The sequence below is a fragment of the Protopterus annectens genome, chromosome 4.part0 (assembly GCF_019279795.1).
Source record: "Protopterus annectens isolate FY-2018-M chromosome 4.part0, PAN1.0, whole genome shotgun sequence".
Classification (NCBI taxonomy): Eukaryota; Metazoa; Chordata; order Ceratodontiformes; family Protopteridae; genus Protopterus; species Protopterus annectens.
The window spans coordinates 1,938,359,813-1,938,379,656 of record NC_056733.1 but is presented as its reverse complement, the minus strand read 5'-3'; positions in this window follow the sequence as shown (position 1 = coordinate 1,938,379,656).

Genomic DNA, 19,844 nt, shown 5'->3' with positions numbered 1-19,844 from the left:
ATAAAGCAGAGAAATGTGAAAGAAAAGGTTGAAATGGAAATGGTTATGGACGAATTAAACATGCCAAGGCAAGGGGGAGAAGTGGCTCAATTACTAACAGTTAAGATAGGAGGAGATGAGATAAAAATGGTGGTATATATATATATATATATATAGCCAATTAGGAATAGATGGTATTCTTGTGGAAGTTTGGAAGCTAGGAGGGAGAAAACTGATGAAGGTCTGGAAGGTTTTGTTTAACACTATTTTAAGAGGAGGAAAAGTACGAACATCCTAGAAGAAAGTAATAGTAGCTATAAGACCTAAAGATGGTAAAGATCCATCAAATCCAGCTTCATACAGGCCCATTTCAATACTAAATCATGATTATAAAGTGTTTATGTCTATAATTGTTAAAAGAATGGAAAAAAATGATGCCAAAATTGATAAATATGGATCAGTGTGGATTTGCGGAGAGCAGGCAAATATTTTACAACATAAACAGAACAATGATGATCCAGAGGAAAGCAGAATGTAAGGAAAATTCCACTGTTGCTGGTGGGTTTTGATGCAAAGAAAGCATTTGACAGAGGTAGGTGGGATTTTATGAGCAGAGAAATGGAAGCATTTATATTCCTTGATAAAATGATAAGGTTGATTATGAGGAATATATGAAGGATTGGAGGCAAAAATTAAAGTGTGTGGGGGGGTACTCTCTGATAATCTCTTCTTGAGTATATGAACCAGGCAGGGGTGTCCTCTCTCCCCTTTGTTATTTGCATTACATTTTGAAACATTGGCAAAGAAAATAAGGGACTCAGAAATTCAAGGATATAATTGGTATAGTAGTGAAGAAAAGCTGGCTCTGTTTGCAGATGACATTATTTTATACCTTAAAAATATAACAAAATCACAATGGAAAGACCAGGCAGGAAAACACAGTCACTGAATCTTCCAGTAGAAAAGATAAAACGTGGTATTTATTGCAACAAATGGTAAGCGCTTTCGCAGTTAAGCTTCATCAGACCAAGTACAAATACAAAAAAGCACTCCATTTAAACACATAGTAAAAGCCAACATCCAATCACAGGAATACATTAATTGAAAACCAACATCAATTGAAACTAATAACCAGCATTTACAGATACTTTGTTGATCACAACTCTTAATAGTACTACATGAATGCACATAAAAATAAAAATATATAAAATGCAACATAATTTGCACTGTCATATAAAACATATAAAAAATAATAAAAAATTATAAATAGCAATCACTTCTGAAGTCTTCTCTTCTTTAATAAGGGCTTAATAGCAGCCCTCTCATTTAAACCTCTCCCTCTATCTGCACGAAGCATAATGATCCAGTAAGTCTCCCTATGTTCTGTATGAGTAGTAATGTCACCTTCCCTAACACTAGGGCAGATGGTCTCAATAACCCTAAAGCTAAACATATGGGTCTCCCCAGCGTCCATAACGTGTTTGGAAAGTGCATTATGTACTGACCCCTTCTTGATGTGATAAACACGTTCTCTTATCCTGTCATGCAACACCCTATTGGTCTTACCTACATAGAAGGAGTTACAGGTGACACACTCTGCTAAATAGACCACATGGGATGTCATGCAATTCGCATGAGCATGGAAAATAAACTCTTGACAGAGGTCAGGATGATGAAAAGAGCTGGAAGTGCTGATAAAAGAACAGAAATTACAATTGCCACGTGGTGTAGTGAGACCCGGAGCAGAGCCCATTGTACTCGGTCCTTTATCATAACAAAGTAGCCTCTTCAAGTTTTTTCTATTCTTGAACAGGAACCTGGGTTTATCACCAACAATCTTAGCAATACCCTCATCAACCTGTAAGATGGGCAGTGCTGTGCAAACAAGTTGGGAATATCTCTATGGTCGCTGGTGTAAAAAAGGGGGATTCTAATGTCACCTGTAATTAAATCAGATGCATTACAATTACATACACAAGTCTCAGCTAGTGGTCCAAAATAAGGACTTGCTGAGGTAGTCTTTAACTGATCCAAGTTATCCCATTGTTTGTTAATCTCATCAAGTCCATACCTCCTTGCTAATGACTTCTTTTCTAAGATATCCATCTCTTCCAGAAAACCATCCAAAGTAGGAGTCAGCCTGGAAGCCCTCATCCCTTGTCCCTTGATTAAATTCCGAAAAATATATCCTGGATGCATACTGGACCTAAACAAAAATGCATTCCTATGACATGTCTTGCGATGAACACCAGTATTGATGGTGTAATTGTGTAATTTCTTTATGAAGAGGTCTAGGAATTCAATATGTGTATATGACCAGTTGAAAGTGAACTTCAAACAACTCGTCAAACAATTCATCATCTGATGGAACCCTTCTAAACCCTCCAAAGTACCTCTCCATAGCAAAAACAAATCATCAACAAACCGCCGATAAAATATGACATGCTCTCTATATTCCTCTCTAGTAAACAAAATGGTGTTTTCCCAATGTGCAAGAAACATATTGGCGTAGCTATTGGCACATGAAGTGCCCATAGCTATGCCATGTTTCTGTATATACATATCACCCTCAAAAGTGAAAACATTTATTCTCAAGGACAATCTCTAAAAAGTAACACATTAAATCCACCTGTACCGGGGTTAAATCACTATGAAGCAGGAGGTATTCATGGACATACTGTATCCCTAATTCATTAGGGATCATGGTGAACAAGGACTGTATGTCAAAGGTTACAAAAATAACATCTTCAATGTCAGAGGTACCTTTGGTACATTCATAAAGGTCTAATAAAAACTGTTTCAAATCCCTTAATACCACCTGGTTTAAGTTAATGACTGGTCTCAAGAACCTCTCAACATAGAGTGAGAGCGGCTCTGTGACCCATCCCCCACATGCCACAATAGGTCTCATTGGTGGATCAGTCGGATGTTTATGTATCTTCAGCAAACCCTGTATGAGAGGTATCAAGGGATTGGTTACTTTTAAAAAAGTAAATACTTCCTCAGTAATGGGATGAGCAGAAAAGACATCAGATTAACTGTTAAACACAGATGAAATAACCCTATGTGCATCCTCAGTGGTGATCCTATTATAAAAGCTACTGTCACCAAGCATTAAAGTCATAGAATGACAATGATGGGACTTATCCATCACAACAATAAGACCACCTTTGTCTGCTGGTCGAATCATAATGAAATTATTATGTTGTAAGTATCTTAGCATTTTTCTTTCAACATAAGAGAGATTGGGATTAAAATGTCCCCTACGATTATTCCTACTATCATAGAATTTAAAAATGTCCTCTTCAGTGAGTTTCAGATATGCTTCAACTAATGGATGGTTACTCGGGACATAACTACTCAATTTCTTGAAACTGGGATGATGTACATCACCATGACACTGTATATCTCCTAAGCTAGTATCACCATATAGTAAACGTAACATGATATTCCTACATAACACTTTAAGATCTAAAATGGTGTCAGGCATCCTACTTTTGCATGTAGGTATAAAATTCAGGCCCTTGCAAAGGACACGCCTCTCCTCAGGGGAAAGTTCATATGAGGAAATATTCAAAATCAAGGATTCAAAGCCTTCCCCACATTTTTTCAAAGTTTGATTTTGATTCTGTTCCCCAGATAATTTGTGCTTCTGGCGCCCCCTGCTTGTCGATCATACAAGTCCTCCTCCCCTGTCCGTATGGACTGGTAAGAGAAAAGGGAAGTCCCCTATGGTATCTTTTCTCATAAAGTTGAGGGCTTCAGTATCAACAGAATGACTTTGAATATCATTCTTATTCTTAGCTCTAACCACCCTTTCTGTCCTGTTATCATTGTTACCACCGCTCTTATTGTTAATAATAATATTAGGATATAAACTTCCCATTGAACCCACTACAGAACGGGAATCATCGCATTTACTAGCACCTGGTGACAAGCCTGATTTATTCAATGGTATAATTACACAGTCTCTGAAAGAAGACTCCTGGTTGTCGCCAGCACATACAGTAGATTCATTGATATCATTAGAACATTTCCCATTCATACCAACAACATTAGCAGGCTCATAGTCATGGTTGTAGCTAACGGCATTGCCAACAGATGTAACAATTCGCCTAGCTAAAGGAACATTGTCGCTAGGCTTAACAGCACAATTAGCAGTAGAATTAAAGTCACAATTTCTATCTGATCTATGCTCAGTTCATGGCCACATAAACACATGGCCGGTCCTGAAATCATTAATGTCCCTTAAGATTTTAGTCTTTTTCTGGTGCATTAGCTTCCGCTCAAAAATGGCAACACCATCCAGTAAACTCTCAAACAGGGGATTTAATGTTTCTGAATGATAATTATTTACCGCAGCTTCCTGCCTCTCTCTCAAAGAGCTCCTCAGTCTTTCCTCTTCAGGAAGAAAAAAGTCAATAAGTAAACGCATGTATTTAGCACATACCTCCAAATTTAGTTGTTGCCAGCGAGTCAACAATTTTTGATGCTGTGAGCCCTGAGTGAGCATATTAAAAACTCGTAACCCGCGTGGTACAATCTTTTTCTCCAAACAAAACTCAAAGTGAAGGTGCTGCACTTGCAGTCTCTTTAATTTCAAGAAGTCATGTTCGATTTCCTCCATGCTGTGCTGAAGGGACTCAAGGTCTTCCGTCTCACCGATTACATCATCATCCATGGCACGTACATCAAGCTGCCACAGGGAACTCCTATCTCTCAGCAAATACTGAGAGAATCTCTCGGAAAATGTCACCTCCATTCTGTTCACTTTGTACGGATTATAATCCAGTTCAACTACTTTGTTATGATAAAGGACTGAGTACAATGGGCTCTGCTCCGGGTCTCATTACACCATGTGGCAATTGTAATTTCTGTTCTTTTATCAACACTTCCAGCTCTTTTCATCATCCTGACCTCTGTAGAGAGTTTATTTTCCATGCTCATGCGAATTGCATGATATCCCATGTGGTCTGTTTAGCAGAGTGTGTCACCTGTAACTCCTTCTATGTAGGTAAGACCAATAGGTTGTTGAGTGACAGGATGAGAGAACATGTTTATCACATCAAGAAGGGGTCAGTACATAATGCACTTTCCAAACACGTAATGGATGCTGGGGAGACCCATATGTTTAGCTTTAGGGTTAATGAGACCATCTTCCCTAATGTTAGGGAAGGTGACATTACTATTCATACAGAACATAGGGATACTTACTGGATCATTATGCTTCGTGCAGATAGAGGGAGAGGTTTAAATGAGAGGGCTTCTATTAAGCCCTTATTAAAGAAGAGAAGACTTCAGAAGTGATTGCTATTTATTATTATTTTTTATTATTTTTATATGTTTTATATGACAGTGCAAATGATGTTGCATTTTATATATTTTTATTTTTATGTGCATTCATGTAGTACTATTAAGAGTTATGACCAACAATGTATCTTTAAATGTTGGTTATTAGTTTCAATTGATGTTGGTTTACAATTAATGTATTCCTGTGACTGGATGTTGGCTTTTACTATGTGTTTAAATGGAATGCTTTTTAGTATTTGTACTTGGTCTGATGAAGCTTAACTGTGAAAGCGCTTACCATTTGTTGCAATAAATACCACGTTTTATCTTTTCTACTAGAGGATTCAGTGACTGTGTTTTCCTGCCTGGTCTTTCCGTTGTGATTTTGTTATATTTTTAAGTTATTTACATTTATTTTCACAACGGAGTGTTTGCCCCTTGGCCTGTATGTAATTATTATTTTATACCTGACAAAACCAGAAAGAGTCATTACAGTGTTGTGGAACATGTCAAAACAGTTTGAAACATTTTCAGGATACAAAATGAATAAAAAAAAAACAAACACAACAGCGGTAAATTATGTACCCACATGCAAACTAGTTTAGCAATATATTTATGGGTCATGATTAAATTAAGTATTTAGGAGTATGGTTTAAAAATTATACTGGTGTGTCAGCTAAGGATACAAAAAGTGAGAAAATAGAAGCTCTGTTCTATGGATATTGTTAGTAAGTTGCAAGCAGTTAAAATGATTTTAGTCCCTTTAGTCTTACACACTGATCGGGCATATTTTTTATCAACCAGAGGAGAAGTTGTGTTTAGCAATTAATAAACAGCTGAAGGATTTTATCCGAGAAGTGAAGATGACAAGAGTCAAGTGGGATAAGCTTGTTCTTCCAATAGAACAGGGCAGATTGGGATTACCCAGGTTCAAGGAGTATTTCAGAGCAACACAATTAAGGCTCCTATACATAGCACAAGCAGAAGATTATGATTCACTGTGGAAAGAGATGATGAAACAGGGGTGAAGCTCAAGCAACACAAAGGACTGGGATTTTGGATGCAGACTTATAAGGAGAACCACAATAATCATACAGAATATTATATTCATAAAGTAGCAGAATGTCTTAAAAGCACTAAGCCAGCCCAGGAATGCAGAAAGGAGATTATGCTGAAAGGGATGACTGCAATTAGGATACAGACAATAGGTAAGAGAGGGCAGCAATGTACTGGAGAAAACTGGCAAAGGAACCAATGCACTGGGAGCAAATAACTAGAGTGGGAAAGGGGATAAAATGGGAAGGTGCCAAGACTTTATTTGGACTGCAGGCCTTCCATATCAAGGATTGATACCAGAGTATAGGCAAAGAGAAAGAAATTGGGGGGTGCGGATCATAATGGAATGACCAGCATTGGTAGAGGTTTTTGTAGACTCTGGATCAGAAGATGTCATTAAGAAGGGAATAATTAGTAGAGCATACGAAGTATTGCATGATAACTCTAAGAATCAATCAGAGGAGTTTAGGAAAGACTGAGAAGAGAGATTGGATAAGCAATTCACAAATAAACAATGGGGGGATATACGTACAGTATGTCTCCCAAATATGCAACAAAATCTAGAAGATTTTGGATCTTTGCCTAGAAGTGCTTACATAGGTATTTTAATACCCTAAGTAGACTTCAAATAAGTTTTCCTCAGGTAGACAGCAAATGTTGGAGGTGTGATGGGGCAGAAAGAGGTAACTGGGAACATATTTTCCAGGAGTGTAATGAGTTGGTAGACTTTAAAGATTCCCTGCAGACAGCTCTGTTGGAGATGCTGGGTGAGCAAGTTGGAGTGACTAGGGAAATTATTTTTTTGAGCTATGATACAAACTCAGAATTGCCTAGACATAGTAAAGCCTTGGTGACTCTAATTATGATGGCTGGCAAAAAAGCAATTACTAGAAAATGGAAAGCAAAATCTAATCCAACTTTACTAGAAGTAGTGAAGATAGGAACAGTTGATCTTTAGAAAGGGGAAGGAGCAAATTAAATAGGAAAACATGGGAACTGTGGGATCAGTACATGCAGAGAAGGAACAAGATTTAAAAGAAGGCAGTATTTGAATGAGCAATGTAACAGTTGACCAACAGTGACTGTATATGTTAAAAGTGATGCATAATGTTTGCAGCTACAGCTGTTTTGCATGATTTGGAATGTATAATGTCTGCAAATGAGATGATGTCGCTATGCTTTATTTGAGCAATAACTGATGACATGGTGTGGATTTACCCATGGTTGGTGTGGTTTAATCACGAGAGCGAAGCACAAGTGATTAAATAAAGCCAACCATGGGTAAATTTCAATATACCACAACCACAGTGTCGGTTATTGCTAGTATACAATGACATTATTTAAGAAAAAAATACTTTTCTTAAATAATGTTTTTGTATAACGGCATATTACTCTTCTTCTGCTGGTTGTGGTACACTGCTTCCCTGTTTTGATGTACTGAGCATGCATATGGGACTTGTGTCCCATGCATACCCACTACATCAATGCTTTTAAACGGAAGTAACAGAGAAAAGAAAGTCTTTGTTGCTCCGTTTTTTTTTTTCTTTTTTTTTTTTATTTGTTAAAAAAAAATGTTTTGAGTACTTTATACCAACAGAAAAAAGTCCGGGTGACCGGACCTTTTTCCGTTGTATATTGTGGGATTTTCAAAGGGCATGCTGGCCAATCAGCGTGCACATTTTTGAATATTAATGGGGGGTGATTGTATAATGGTCATTTATATAAATGCAACATGGCCTATGTCACACATGATAATGTAATAAAGATGTTTCTTGTTTATAACTAACTAACTAACTAACTAACTAACTAACTAACTAACTAACTAAATAAAAAAAATTATCTGGTGTTCCATGAAATAAATGTACACCAGGATTTTTTATATTTTGAGTGTTTAAGAGCATAGCTAGAATGTTAGTCATGCTTGTCTTGTTTAAGATATGTATTGTGGTAAGGATCTAATTTATTTTCCTGTGGTCACTTCTTGCCAATACTTTTAATGGCTGCTTTACTAATCATGCTGTCATTTAAAGTAAACACAAGTGATATTCTAAAAGAGAAACCCTTGATATCCCTCAAAGTCTCTGGGTCCAAATCAAACCAAGAAGAAACTTTGCAGTGTCGAGGGTGTGATGTTCACTTCCTGAATTATGTTATGCACTTAGTTCACATAATAAAAATCAAACTGCAAAATGCATGCTACAAAATAATCAAAAAGTAAATACTAGGTAGCCCACAGCTGAGTTAAAAATGTAATATCCTTTATTGAAACCCATAAACATACAATCCTAGTTGAGTATAATGAAGAGCATCAAAAACATCCCTTTTTTATATATAATCAGGTTGTTTGGAGTAAGGGAGTAGTTACAAATGGTGTTTCTGTTAAGAGCAATAAAAGCATTAAAATCATTCCTTTAGCCAAGTGCCCCTTCCCCCTTAACACCATAGTGTAAACAGAGACTGTGCTACCTAAAACAGAAACTGAAAAGCTAAAGACAAATTACAGTTTGAGACCAGTTAACACTTTGTATAGGCTAACCAACTATTCCAAAAGCTTTATTAAGAAACTAACTAACTAATAAAGAACTGCCTGACAAACAAAAAGATCTACCACTAGACATCTACCACAGTGGTGGCTGGTAACTTCAAATTAAAAGGGGAGCTGCAGGAGACACCTGAATGGGTGGGGCCAATGATACGGGGTGTGGCCAACTAACAAGGGGTGGAGCTATGCTCAAAACCACAACAACCGGAACTTTAATTAAATAAGCTGCCCCAGGTGCCAAACTGTCATTATGAGAGTACAATCTAGACAAAATGAAGTGTAGAAGAAAAAAATATTTCAATACATTGCCTACATGACAGCTTACTTAATCTCCAGATGGAAACACAAAGGCTGTGAGGCATGAAAAAATAAATTATTTTTTAAATACATTACTGGAATGCCAGTCAAAATCAAATATAAAAAAAAAAACAAGCAGCACTCAACTCAAACCACTTCTCCTTGCACTGCAGTTCTAATTATAATGTATATTCAGCTTTATAAAATTACAAAGTAACATGTTGAAAGTAGCAATCTCTGGGATACCCCCACTTGTAAAAATGTTTCTTATCCAAAAAGGACCTGCTGCCTGACAACAACTATCTACTTGTTTCATGGGGAAGACATGATCAAAGTAAAAAATGAACAGGAAACAAGAAACAAGCTCAAGATAAATTGCTTAAAGGATTACTGCGCAAGTTATGGACGACACATGATAGATTGGCATTCTGTTTAGTTTACGGGTAAACCTGCAAAGATATCTGCAAGTCTCCAACAAATGTAATGAGCTTCTGAAAATACTGTAATCCTGTCTTTTTTTACAAATACTGTCATACGCATTTCAATACCAATGGCTTATACGTTATCCAGTTATGTAAATATTCTCTACATGGTAACAACAAAAAGGGTTTCAATGTTAGTAATTCTTTAACAGTATGCTTATTAAAGCTTGCTTGCATCTTACAATCTCCAACAAGCTTATCTGATGGTCATTAAAGCATTGCTACTTAAACACAGAGCAACAGGGCAGTGCGACAGCATGCATTTTCTGAATAATAAGAAGCATAAATCAACAGTATAAAAATATAACAGAAAACCAGAACATTCTGCAAAATCAAGGACAGATGAAAAGCCACTGTCGTACAAGTGTCTACCTTGGATGGGGAAATACTCTGCACACTTACACTGCTTCTTGCCTTGCTTAGAGACATCCAGAGTCACTACATGGGGGAGTGGGGTGCAACAAGAATGTCACAATTTGAAATGTCTCTGGCTGACAGTGATGGCTATGACACTCATACCTCTCAACCTCAGAGCAAGAAATCTGGACAAAGTCATACATAGAAGTGGTACACAGGCCAAAAATAAGGACATTTTTTTTTTAATTTTGCTCTTAATAAACTTAAAAAGATAATAGAATAGTAGTAGGTCTTGCATTACTATGAATTTTCTGAAGGGCATGAAATCTGAAACTCAAATGTCTGCCATTATTTTCTAACTTCAATCTTTAATGATTTGAAACTAATTTGCCAGAAAACCACAATTTTATGAAAAACAGACAAAAAATGTGATGCAAAAATATAAAATTGCCACACAATACAGCTGGGAACCTGTCAAAGAAGGGACACCTTTTTAATATTAGTACTGTTAACTTGAGCAGCTGACAAAATAAGAGAATCTACATGCATTTCTGAAATAAAAGTAATATATAACTCTGATCATTACAGTTATTTATAATTGTAAACCCTCCACGTTTTCTTCCAAAATTGCCATTTTGCAGAGGGATTATTAGGGTAGAGCAACATTTTGAGCCAAAATTGGAGACAGTTGAGAGATTTGGATATTCCTATTTCTATAAAGCGATTTATTTGCACGTACCTCTCAACCTCTTAATGCAGGAAATCTGGACAAGGCCAAATAAATATATTGGGGGAACATACAAACAGTACTAAAAATTTCTCTTATATAAACTTAAGACAGTTTATAGAATAACAGGTCTTGCTTTAGCATGCATTTTTCTGAAGGTTATGATGTCTGAAACTCAATGTCTGTCATTATTTAGTGACTTCATTCCTAAATGATTTGCCAGAAAACCATAAATTTTATGAGGAACAAACCGAAAATAAGAAGCAAAAATTTATTCATTCTGCAAATATCTGGACAGTTGAGAGGTATAGTTCAGCCAGGGCTGTCTTTGAGTTTGCTGCCCTTCCCCCTTCAAAAAATCATGGTCGAATGGAGCCTCCCCCCTGCAGCCATTCCAATGTCCCATTCCTTGATTATTTCACTCCATTTACCATAAACACTGTAATGTGCATACTGCTTTACTTCTGCGATGACTTGGATTTGAAAGTTTTATTTTACGTTTTACAGCACAAACACTAATACATATCTGCTAAACAAAGCAATGCAGTCTCACAATGAAAATAGATCTAGCATTAAAACTTCTGTGCCCTTGAAGCTCACATTCATTGAAACAGCATTGAAACCCACATTCAAAGAAAGTACATTTTACCAGTGGCAGATAAAGATTAACTTTTGCTGTTTTCAAATCATAGGCCCCTTGCACACGAAACATACATGTGCTCTTTGATAAACCTTCCTGATTGTATTAAATTATATTCCTTGTACAATACAGTACAGTTGTTAGATGGCATTTTTAATTTATTGTTTTGAACATTTTTCTAGTAAACAATGAAACAAAATGCATGCATCAATAATGGCAAAACTGCCCAAGTCAGAACATTTCCATCATAAAAATCTACTCAGACACTTCTACAGTCCACCAGTATCAGTAAATATGCACACTCTCTGAAGAAGTAAAAGTCATCTAAATAATTCCACATTAAAAAAATCCGTAACTAATGAAGAGGTTGCTGCTAGCAAACAAGTTTATATTTCATTGTTTCATCTACAAATAAAGTGCCTGCTGCTCTTGAGGATTAAATTGTCTATGTTGCATTTAAAAAATGATAAGCTAGTAATATTGCAATAGGGAATGGATGGCAAACTGATACAGGTTCATAGTTTCTAGGTATATTCGCCAAGAAGGACTGTAGCATCCACCCCTTTACAACACAGTACAGTATCAGCAATGTATCTGCCTACTGTGAGAGTAGAACCCACAGCCTTCTGCATCAAAAGCAAATATACTACCTGTTGTGCTATTAATAATGCAAGTGGGTTCAGCATAAGCAGCACTAAACTTTTGTTCCCTTATAGCTTTCAGCTTCTTGTAAAATCTACTCGACACTCAGATTATCTCTGAACTTTGCAGCACAAGAAATCTGGAAAAAGCCAAACTTTATTGGGGGGGGGGACAAAAGCCCAAAAACCAGGGACACATTTTAAACATTGCTTGTATAATGTTGGAAAGGTGCTAGAATAAAATGCTGTGTTATCACCATACATTTCACTGCCAAGTATTGAACCCACGACCGTGTCCACTATGCCAAATCATCTGTTTTGTGAAAGAAAGGAAAACTGAAACTTAAATGGCTACAATTTAGTGAATTCACTTCTCACCATAGCTGTCAACCTCTTAGCAAACAACATGTGGACAAAGCCAGTCATGGAGAAATACAGCCCCCAAACATATTCAGTGAATTCAGTTCTCACCATAGCTCTCAACCTCTTGGCAAAAGATGCATGGACAAAGCCAGTAATGGGGGAATACAGCCCCCAATTATATTCAGTGAATTCAGTTCTCACCATAGCTCTCAACCTCTTAGCAAAAAGCGCATGGACAAAGCCAGTAATGGGGGAATATAGCCCCCAAACATATTCAGTGAATTCAGTTCTCACCATAGCTCTCAACCTTAGCACAAAAAACCTGGATAAAGCCAATAATGGGGGAATACAGTCCCAAAAATAGGGACAAATTTCAAATATCCATGTTATAAACTTAGAAAATTGTTAGAATAAAAGGTTTTGTGGTACCATGCACTTTCTGAAGAATATGAAGTCTGAAATTCAAATGCCCGTTATTTTTATATATTTAATATTTGTTAACCAGGGAAGTCTGATTTGGAGCAGAAGTCAATTTTCAGCAGAGACCCAGGGAGAAACACTCCAGAGATATGTCTTTGTAAGATGGCAGAACATGCAGACTCCACACAAAAGGCATCCCAGCCAAGAATCAAACCAGAGAACCTATAGCTGTTATGCAACAATGCTACCAGTGCACCACTGCACTACTGACTGTGTAAAAAAACAAAAATACAGAAACCACACATTTTATGAGAAACAGAACAGAACAAATATGAGGCAAAAATCTATCTGCAAATGTTTTACAAATGGTGGTGGGTAGGGAATTCAGGCCCTTGCCCCCTGCACCCAAGGTACTGGGTTCAAGCCTGAGGTATTTTCTACCTAGCACCATGTGTTTTCTCTAGCCACCAGTATATAGCAACTGGGGCATTTCACGCACACAACACTTACTAATGACTTTCTGACACTTAGCTCTCACCTCCATTGCCTGCCTAAGTAATCTCTCCTAAAAGAAAGGAGTCCTACCTGACAGGATTACCCTGCCAGACAAGACAGGAAAGCATGAGTTTATATAAAGAAGAAGCATAATAATTAAAGTTGGGGAAGAAAAATCTGTTAAAAATAAAAACAAGTTAAAAACAATACTTACTAGCCTTCCACCGTCATTGCAGAGTGTAGACTGGTCATGGTAATGTGGAAAACTGGTCCCTAAATTTCACTGCTACTGTCACTTCAAAGCCACAGAATCACACCATATCAAGAATCAACTGTATTCTCTGATTTAACAACATCCTTGCAGTCATCAAACTTGGTATAATAATATTTTTTTGTGTGTGTCTTCATACTATGTTCTCCCAACAAACAAGATTCATCATCCCCTGAAACAAGACTTCTCTATGATTTTTTAATGTCTTGAGAACACATGGCTTAACATTAACACCAGCAAGATAATGTTTATGTTGTTTGTAATACGCAAGCGGTCAAACAAAGTCCTTGTCACAAAATGTTAACAAATCACTAAACCTATCTCAGCTTTCAAGTACCTAAGTATTTTACTTAGGTCTCATCTAAACTTTCAAGCCTCACACTGAGATAGTGAACTCTTAATAGAAGATAGTTAGGCATCGCTTGAAGATTTTCCACATACTCATTTCAGAAATGACCGATCCCAGTTACAGACGTCCCAATTCCTCAAACTGAATATTGACTGCCACAGGGCTACATGTTTAAATATCATTGCCCATTTGCTTGATTCTTTAAACATGAAGCCTCAAAGGTAGAAATCTCTGAAGGCTAAACCTTAAAAGTACCAAACTGATATTCTGAAAGAAAACCAAACTACCTGAGATGGCAAGTCATACCTCTCAACTGTCCAGAATCTTCAGATTTTCATAGAATATCTGTCTTTTTGCTTCATGTTTACGGTCTTTTCTTTATTAGATTTGTGTTTTTCTGGCAAATCAGTGAAGTCCTCCATTGCTTTAGGGTCTAGGGCCTTCCAAGTGAAGTCCTCCATTGCTAAGTATGTCCCCCAATCTCATCCATTGCTGTATAGCTCCAAGTATGTCCTCGATCTCATGGTGAAGTCCCGCGAGAGTAGGCCAGCCTGCAGACATTGCAGTCTGATCCCTTTCCAGCCTATGCAGTTGTAACTAACTGCATGGACTTCTGGGATGCTCTTGGCTGCTGTGTTTCTAATCCAGACTGCTGCTGAACCAGTCTCTGTGCATGCTTCGGACTGGTTCAGCAGCAGTCTGGATGTTGGAAATGCCACGAGTGTGCATGTGCGAGGCCTACGATTTTTGCCCGTATTTTTTTATTTTCTTTTTTTATATTTTCTTTCTTCTTTCTTTTACAGCTGTGTGTGTGTGTGTGTGTGTGTGTGTGGGGGGGGCAGCAGTCCTGGAGTCCAATAGCACGGGCCTCCCCTGATCTACCAGAATAAATATATAACTTTTAACAAAGACTCCTTTCAGATAAATACTTCATCAGTTTTGTGTGTCAAAAACAAATCATAATATGAATAAGAATGTGTATAGATATACAACTGAAAACCTAAGTAGGATGAAAAACATAAAAATAATTGCTAAGATGGAAATACAGTGATAAATGTTTAAAGCACTAAGGCCATGGGAATATGTTAAAGTGTGGCATCTAACTAAGAAAACACTTAATGTGAGTGTGCGTGAGTGCATTCAAGAGTAATTGCATCCTTTAAAACAGAAAAAAAAAGGAAAAGAACTAAGCCCATGCACAATGTGTGCACTATTACACTTTCACTGCCTAAAAGGAAAGAAAGAGTAGCAAAAGTGTTCATTTTAAAATCTAAAGTAGCATTTAATATGCAGCCATCAAAATGATTAATGTCTACGAGCCACCTAAAGTATGTACTTTATAATATTGTAAGTTAGTGCTAAACAAAGTAAACAGTGCTTGATATTTGTTTTAAAATACAATACAAGCAAGGGATGTCAGCATTAATCAGTTCCATATCAGTCTTTAATAGTCTTTTAAACAGTGGGGCAGCTTTCTGAGATCTAGTATGCTTTTTATGGAACAACAATAATTAAGCCCCAGTTTTCTACAAGAGTTCAGTTTCAGCTGTCACAGTAGTTCACATTTTTTTCTAAAAGATTAGGGATGTCTCCTTCCTGTTCCAAAAGGTCCACATGATCAATAATTTAAAATTTAAAGCCAGTGTATCTTTTGTAAAGTTCTAGTTGCTGAACCGGTATGTTATTCTTGCACTTAGCTCTAATTTCAGAAAGATGGCCAGAAATCCTTCTTTTAAGTCTACTGGACATTTTCCCCACATAGAATGGTTCACAGTCATTGCAGCTAGCCTTGTAAACCACCTACATTGAGTTACAGTCACCTCCTGCATTGGTTTTAATCACTTTCTTTCAATAAGGGCAGAAAAACATGTTTCCCTCCTGAATGTGCCGACAAAAGACATAGTTGGCTCCACACTTATTGATGCATGTATCCTATGGTCTGGGCCTACCTTCAACCCAACTCCTGAATGATGTTCCTGGCTTCTTATACACAAAGGAAGGAGCTTCTCCAAGATGTCAATTAAATATGAGCTTTCAGTAATTATGGCTCAATTCTCTCTAATAACATTAATGATGCTGTAATAGTCAACAGTAAAAGTAAAGATCCAACTGTCTTTAGATTAGTTGCCTATATATTTAACATCCTCATATAAGGCCTGTTAAGTATTGGTACATTTGTACTTTTTAGTTCAATTATAAGTTCCAAAATGCTTTCTAACGTATTGCTTTCATATCCCCTCATCAAAAAAATTAATTTTCAAATTAATTTAGGTTCTTAAGGAAGGGTTCTTTTTTGTGGTGATCCTAGCCAACCTGTAGCTCTGGGACTTAACAATGTTAAATTTCATCCTTGTGGGATGGAGGCTCTTATTATTTAGCAGGAGGTTTACTCTGGTAGGTTTTCTGAAAAGATCTGTGTCAATTTTACCTTGGTCCAAGACATTAGTAATGTGCAAATCTAAAAAGACTACCAAGGTGAGGCTGTGGGAAGAGTTGAAATGCAGGAAGCTGGTGTTTTTTTCAGATAGCTGATATATTCTTCTAATTTAGCAATATCTCCTTTCCACACAATAAAAATGCCATCATGGGGATGTCACTCAGTCATCTACATTTTGGAATCTTTTTCTCAGATATCCAATTACAAGAAGAAAACAATCACTTCTTGCATTAACAATTTTGGTGATAATAACAAACTTGCTATAGCTGTCTTATCCCTCACCTGTTATGCTGATACTCATTTGGAGGGTAGATGTAACTCACTTTTGGAAAAAAAAATAGTGGATTAGCTCCTACTGCCAACAGCTATAGCATGATTGTGATTGGGAAGGAAATAATTCTTCTGAATTATTATATAGATGAAAACATCTCAAAATGGATTAATACAATCATAGACAGAAATCTTTATTTAGACATACAAAGTACCAGATAATGATGGCCTTTAGTGTATCTATATTGTTAAATGAATATCACGTAAGATTAGGAAAGTTATTATTTTCTTTTACTTCTCCTTGCATACCTCTGAACCTCTGCTTTCAAGAAATCTAGAGAAATCCAAAAATGATGAGGAGACAAAGACCCAAAATCAGGGAAAGAATTTACATATTGCGCTTTTAAACTTAGAACAAGGTCAAATAACAGAGTTTACCACTTATGAGTTTGATTAAAAGCTCAGATGACAGATACAGCAGCAAGGAAAGATGTGCCATGCCTATCCTGGATGAGTGGGTTGTCCCGTGGCATCCCTGTAATGATCTCTGCTGGACGCTGGGATGTCACATATAGAAGGAATGGCCAAGGAGAAGAATAGTGTGGGATCATGACTGATCTGCTCTGATGTAATGACATTTTAATGTGATATAAAATGCCACATGCCCTGATCACATATCCACCCTCGACACAGGACTGCACTGGAAGGGAGGCAGTAATGATATGAGCAGGAAAAAAACAGAACAAAAGAAACAGCTTGGTGGTTGGGAAGCACCAAACCTCCATGTTTCCTTAAGATCCTCACTGAAGCTGGCTAAGATATGGGGATTGGATTGAAAGATATGGAGTAGTGGTAGACCCAGCAAAGGATGTGGGGTACTGGGTGACTGCCATTTATGAAAGAAAGGGAAAAAGTAAGAAAAATAACCCCAACGTTTGCATTAACATGCATTTTTCAAAAGGGTATGAAGTCTAAAACTTTATGTCATTGTTTAGTGACTTGAATCCTCAGTGTATTTCCAGAAAATCACACATTTTATGAGGAACAGACAGAAAAAGACCAAAAATCTGGAAAATCTGTGAAAATCTGTACAGCGGAAAGGTAAGCCTGCTTGGTTATTAAGTATAATCCCCACATCGTCATTCTCATGAGTAAAAACGTTGAGCAACTTCATGCCTAAAACACTTGCTGGGAATAGATACCCAAGATACCGTAGCAGAAGTAACAAACTGTGTAATCTTAAATTTCACTTCACAAAAAAACATAACAGTTTATGTTGAAGGTCAGCAATGACCCTCTTTTTAAACATTGTATCTCATGACTCCGTTCTGACATGTTATCACTCAAAACAGAGTGCTGACAAGCTGAAAAAAAAAAGACTGAAAATCCAGGAGAAGGAAGAATCTTGATGGTTGCTCTTCTCCTTTAAATGTCTTTTTTGCAAAAGGCAATCCCCCAGTGCCACCCTGTGTGGGAGACAAGTTCCTGGATACATGCACCAGGCTTATATATACCAGTCTGAGATCACCATACCTTGGAGAAAAGGGAATATTTCAGAAATGGCCATCTCAGACTTAGCATATGTAAGTCATTCTGTCAGCTATTCAGTCTTCATGCTTTGGGACTTGTTCTAGCAGATCCCAACATTTCAAATGATTGCTGCATCTCACACATAGAGTGATGAAGGCTAAGACTCATGGTAACGCATTCAAACTAAGAATCTTTATTAACAATAAAGGCAAGCAGGAAAAATTAATTGCTGAATGTTCCCCTTACTTTTGGAATAAACTCTTTTCACCCATTAAGTAGTCTAAGTCATTACGCATCTTTGCAAAGGTACAACACGAATACATAAAGCATTTAAATTCTTGTTGTGGTCAAGCTTGAGTGCCTATAGAATGAAAGCTTCTGATGATCACACTTTAAATCTCTTATCTATTATCTCTTTTGCAGTCCTTGGGTCCCTTATCTAAATTTGACAGTTTCTGCTCTGCTTCAGGTTGTTCTTGCATTAGCCACGAATAATTGAATATATAATCTGGAGGAAGCTGATGCTAGCCTTTCAAAAAACATTTTACTTCAAGTATTTCAAGTATTTAAAACAGGAACAGAGCAATGCCTTATACATGACAATCCCACAGTTAAAAGTACCTTCTAGCCAAAAAGGAATGAGTCTGGCACACTGGCAAAGGATCCTATTGTCACAACCTCTGAGGTAATGTAACCATTCTCAGCAATAATTGTAAGCATTTTATTTATAGCCAGTGAAGATGCTCAACTTCAAAATATGGCAAAGATATTCTTTCACTTATGACAATTCACCTGCTGACAATTTTTTTATGTTATATGTATTTAAAGATAACAGCTCTAGGTGCTAAGTAAAATTTCCAGTGAATGTATGGGACAATGTCAACTAATCCAGACTGTTCACTACTATTGCTACATATGTCATGGCATATGTTTCTGTATCTTATTATTATTGTTTTTTTGCTAGATAAACTCGGTCCATAATCAACTATCCAGATTTTCACAGAATATCCAGATTTTTGCCTCAGATTTTGGCTAGTTCCTTATAAAATTTGCATTTTTCTGGCAAATCACAGAGGACTGAAGTCAGTAAATAATGTCATACATTTGAGATTCAGACTTCATATCCTTCCAAAAATATGCATGCTAGCATGAATCCTGTTACTCTAGCAACTTTCTAAAGTTATAAGAGCAATATTTAAAATCTTTCCTTATTTTTGGGCCTTTGTTCCTGCATTATTTTAGGCTTTGTCCAAATGCGGTTGAGAGATATGAGGTTGTGTCTGAAAATGGTCATTGAGCTAGTTCACACACCTTGTTTACAAATGTTAAATAAATAACTAAATATGATTCAAAATATATAACAAGGGCAACATTCCAGTTACTATAAAATTAGGTACATTTCCCAGTTTGAAGACTTAAAAAAGTTTCCTGGCTGACATTTAATATCATATAGCAATATATACTAACATTTAATAAAATATTTACTAAAATGATAACATATAATAATGTTGTTGTTTGTCTTTCGGCTTTTCCCAGTTAGGGGGTCGCCATAGCGAAACTCCGGTCCGCTAATGACTGGCAGCAGATTTTCAAAAACGCTGATGTGCCGGCTCGACGTCCAACCTTCAATGAAGGCACGCCCATTTGCGCATGTCTTTCGAATACCCACCCAACCATGGGGAGGACATGCAGACTCCAC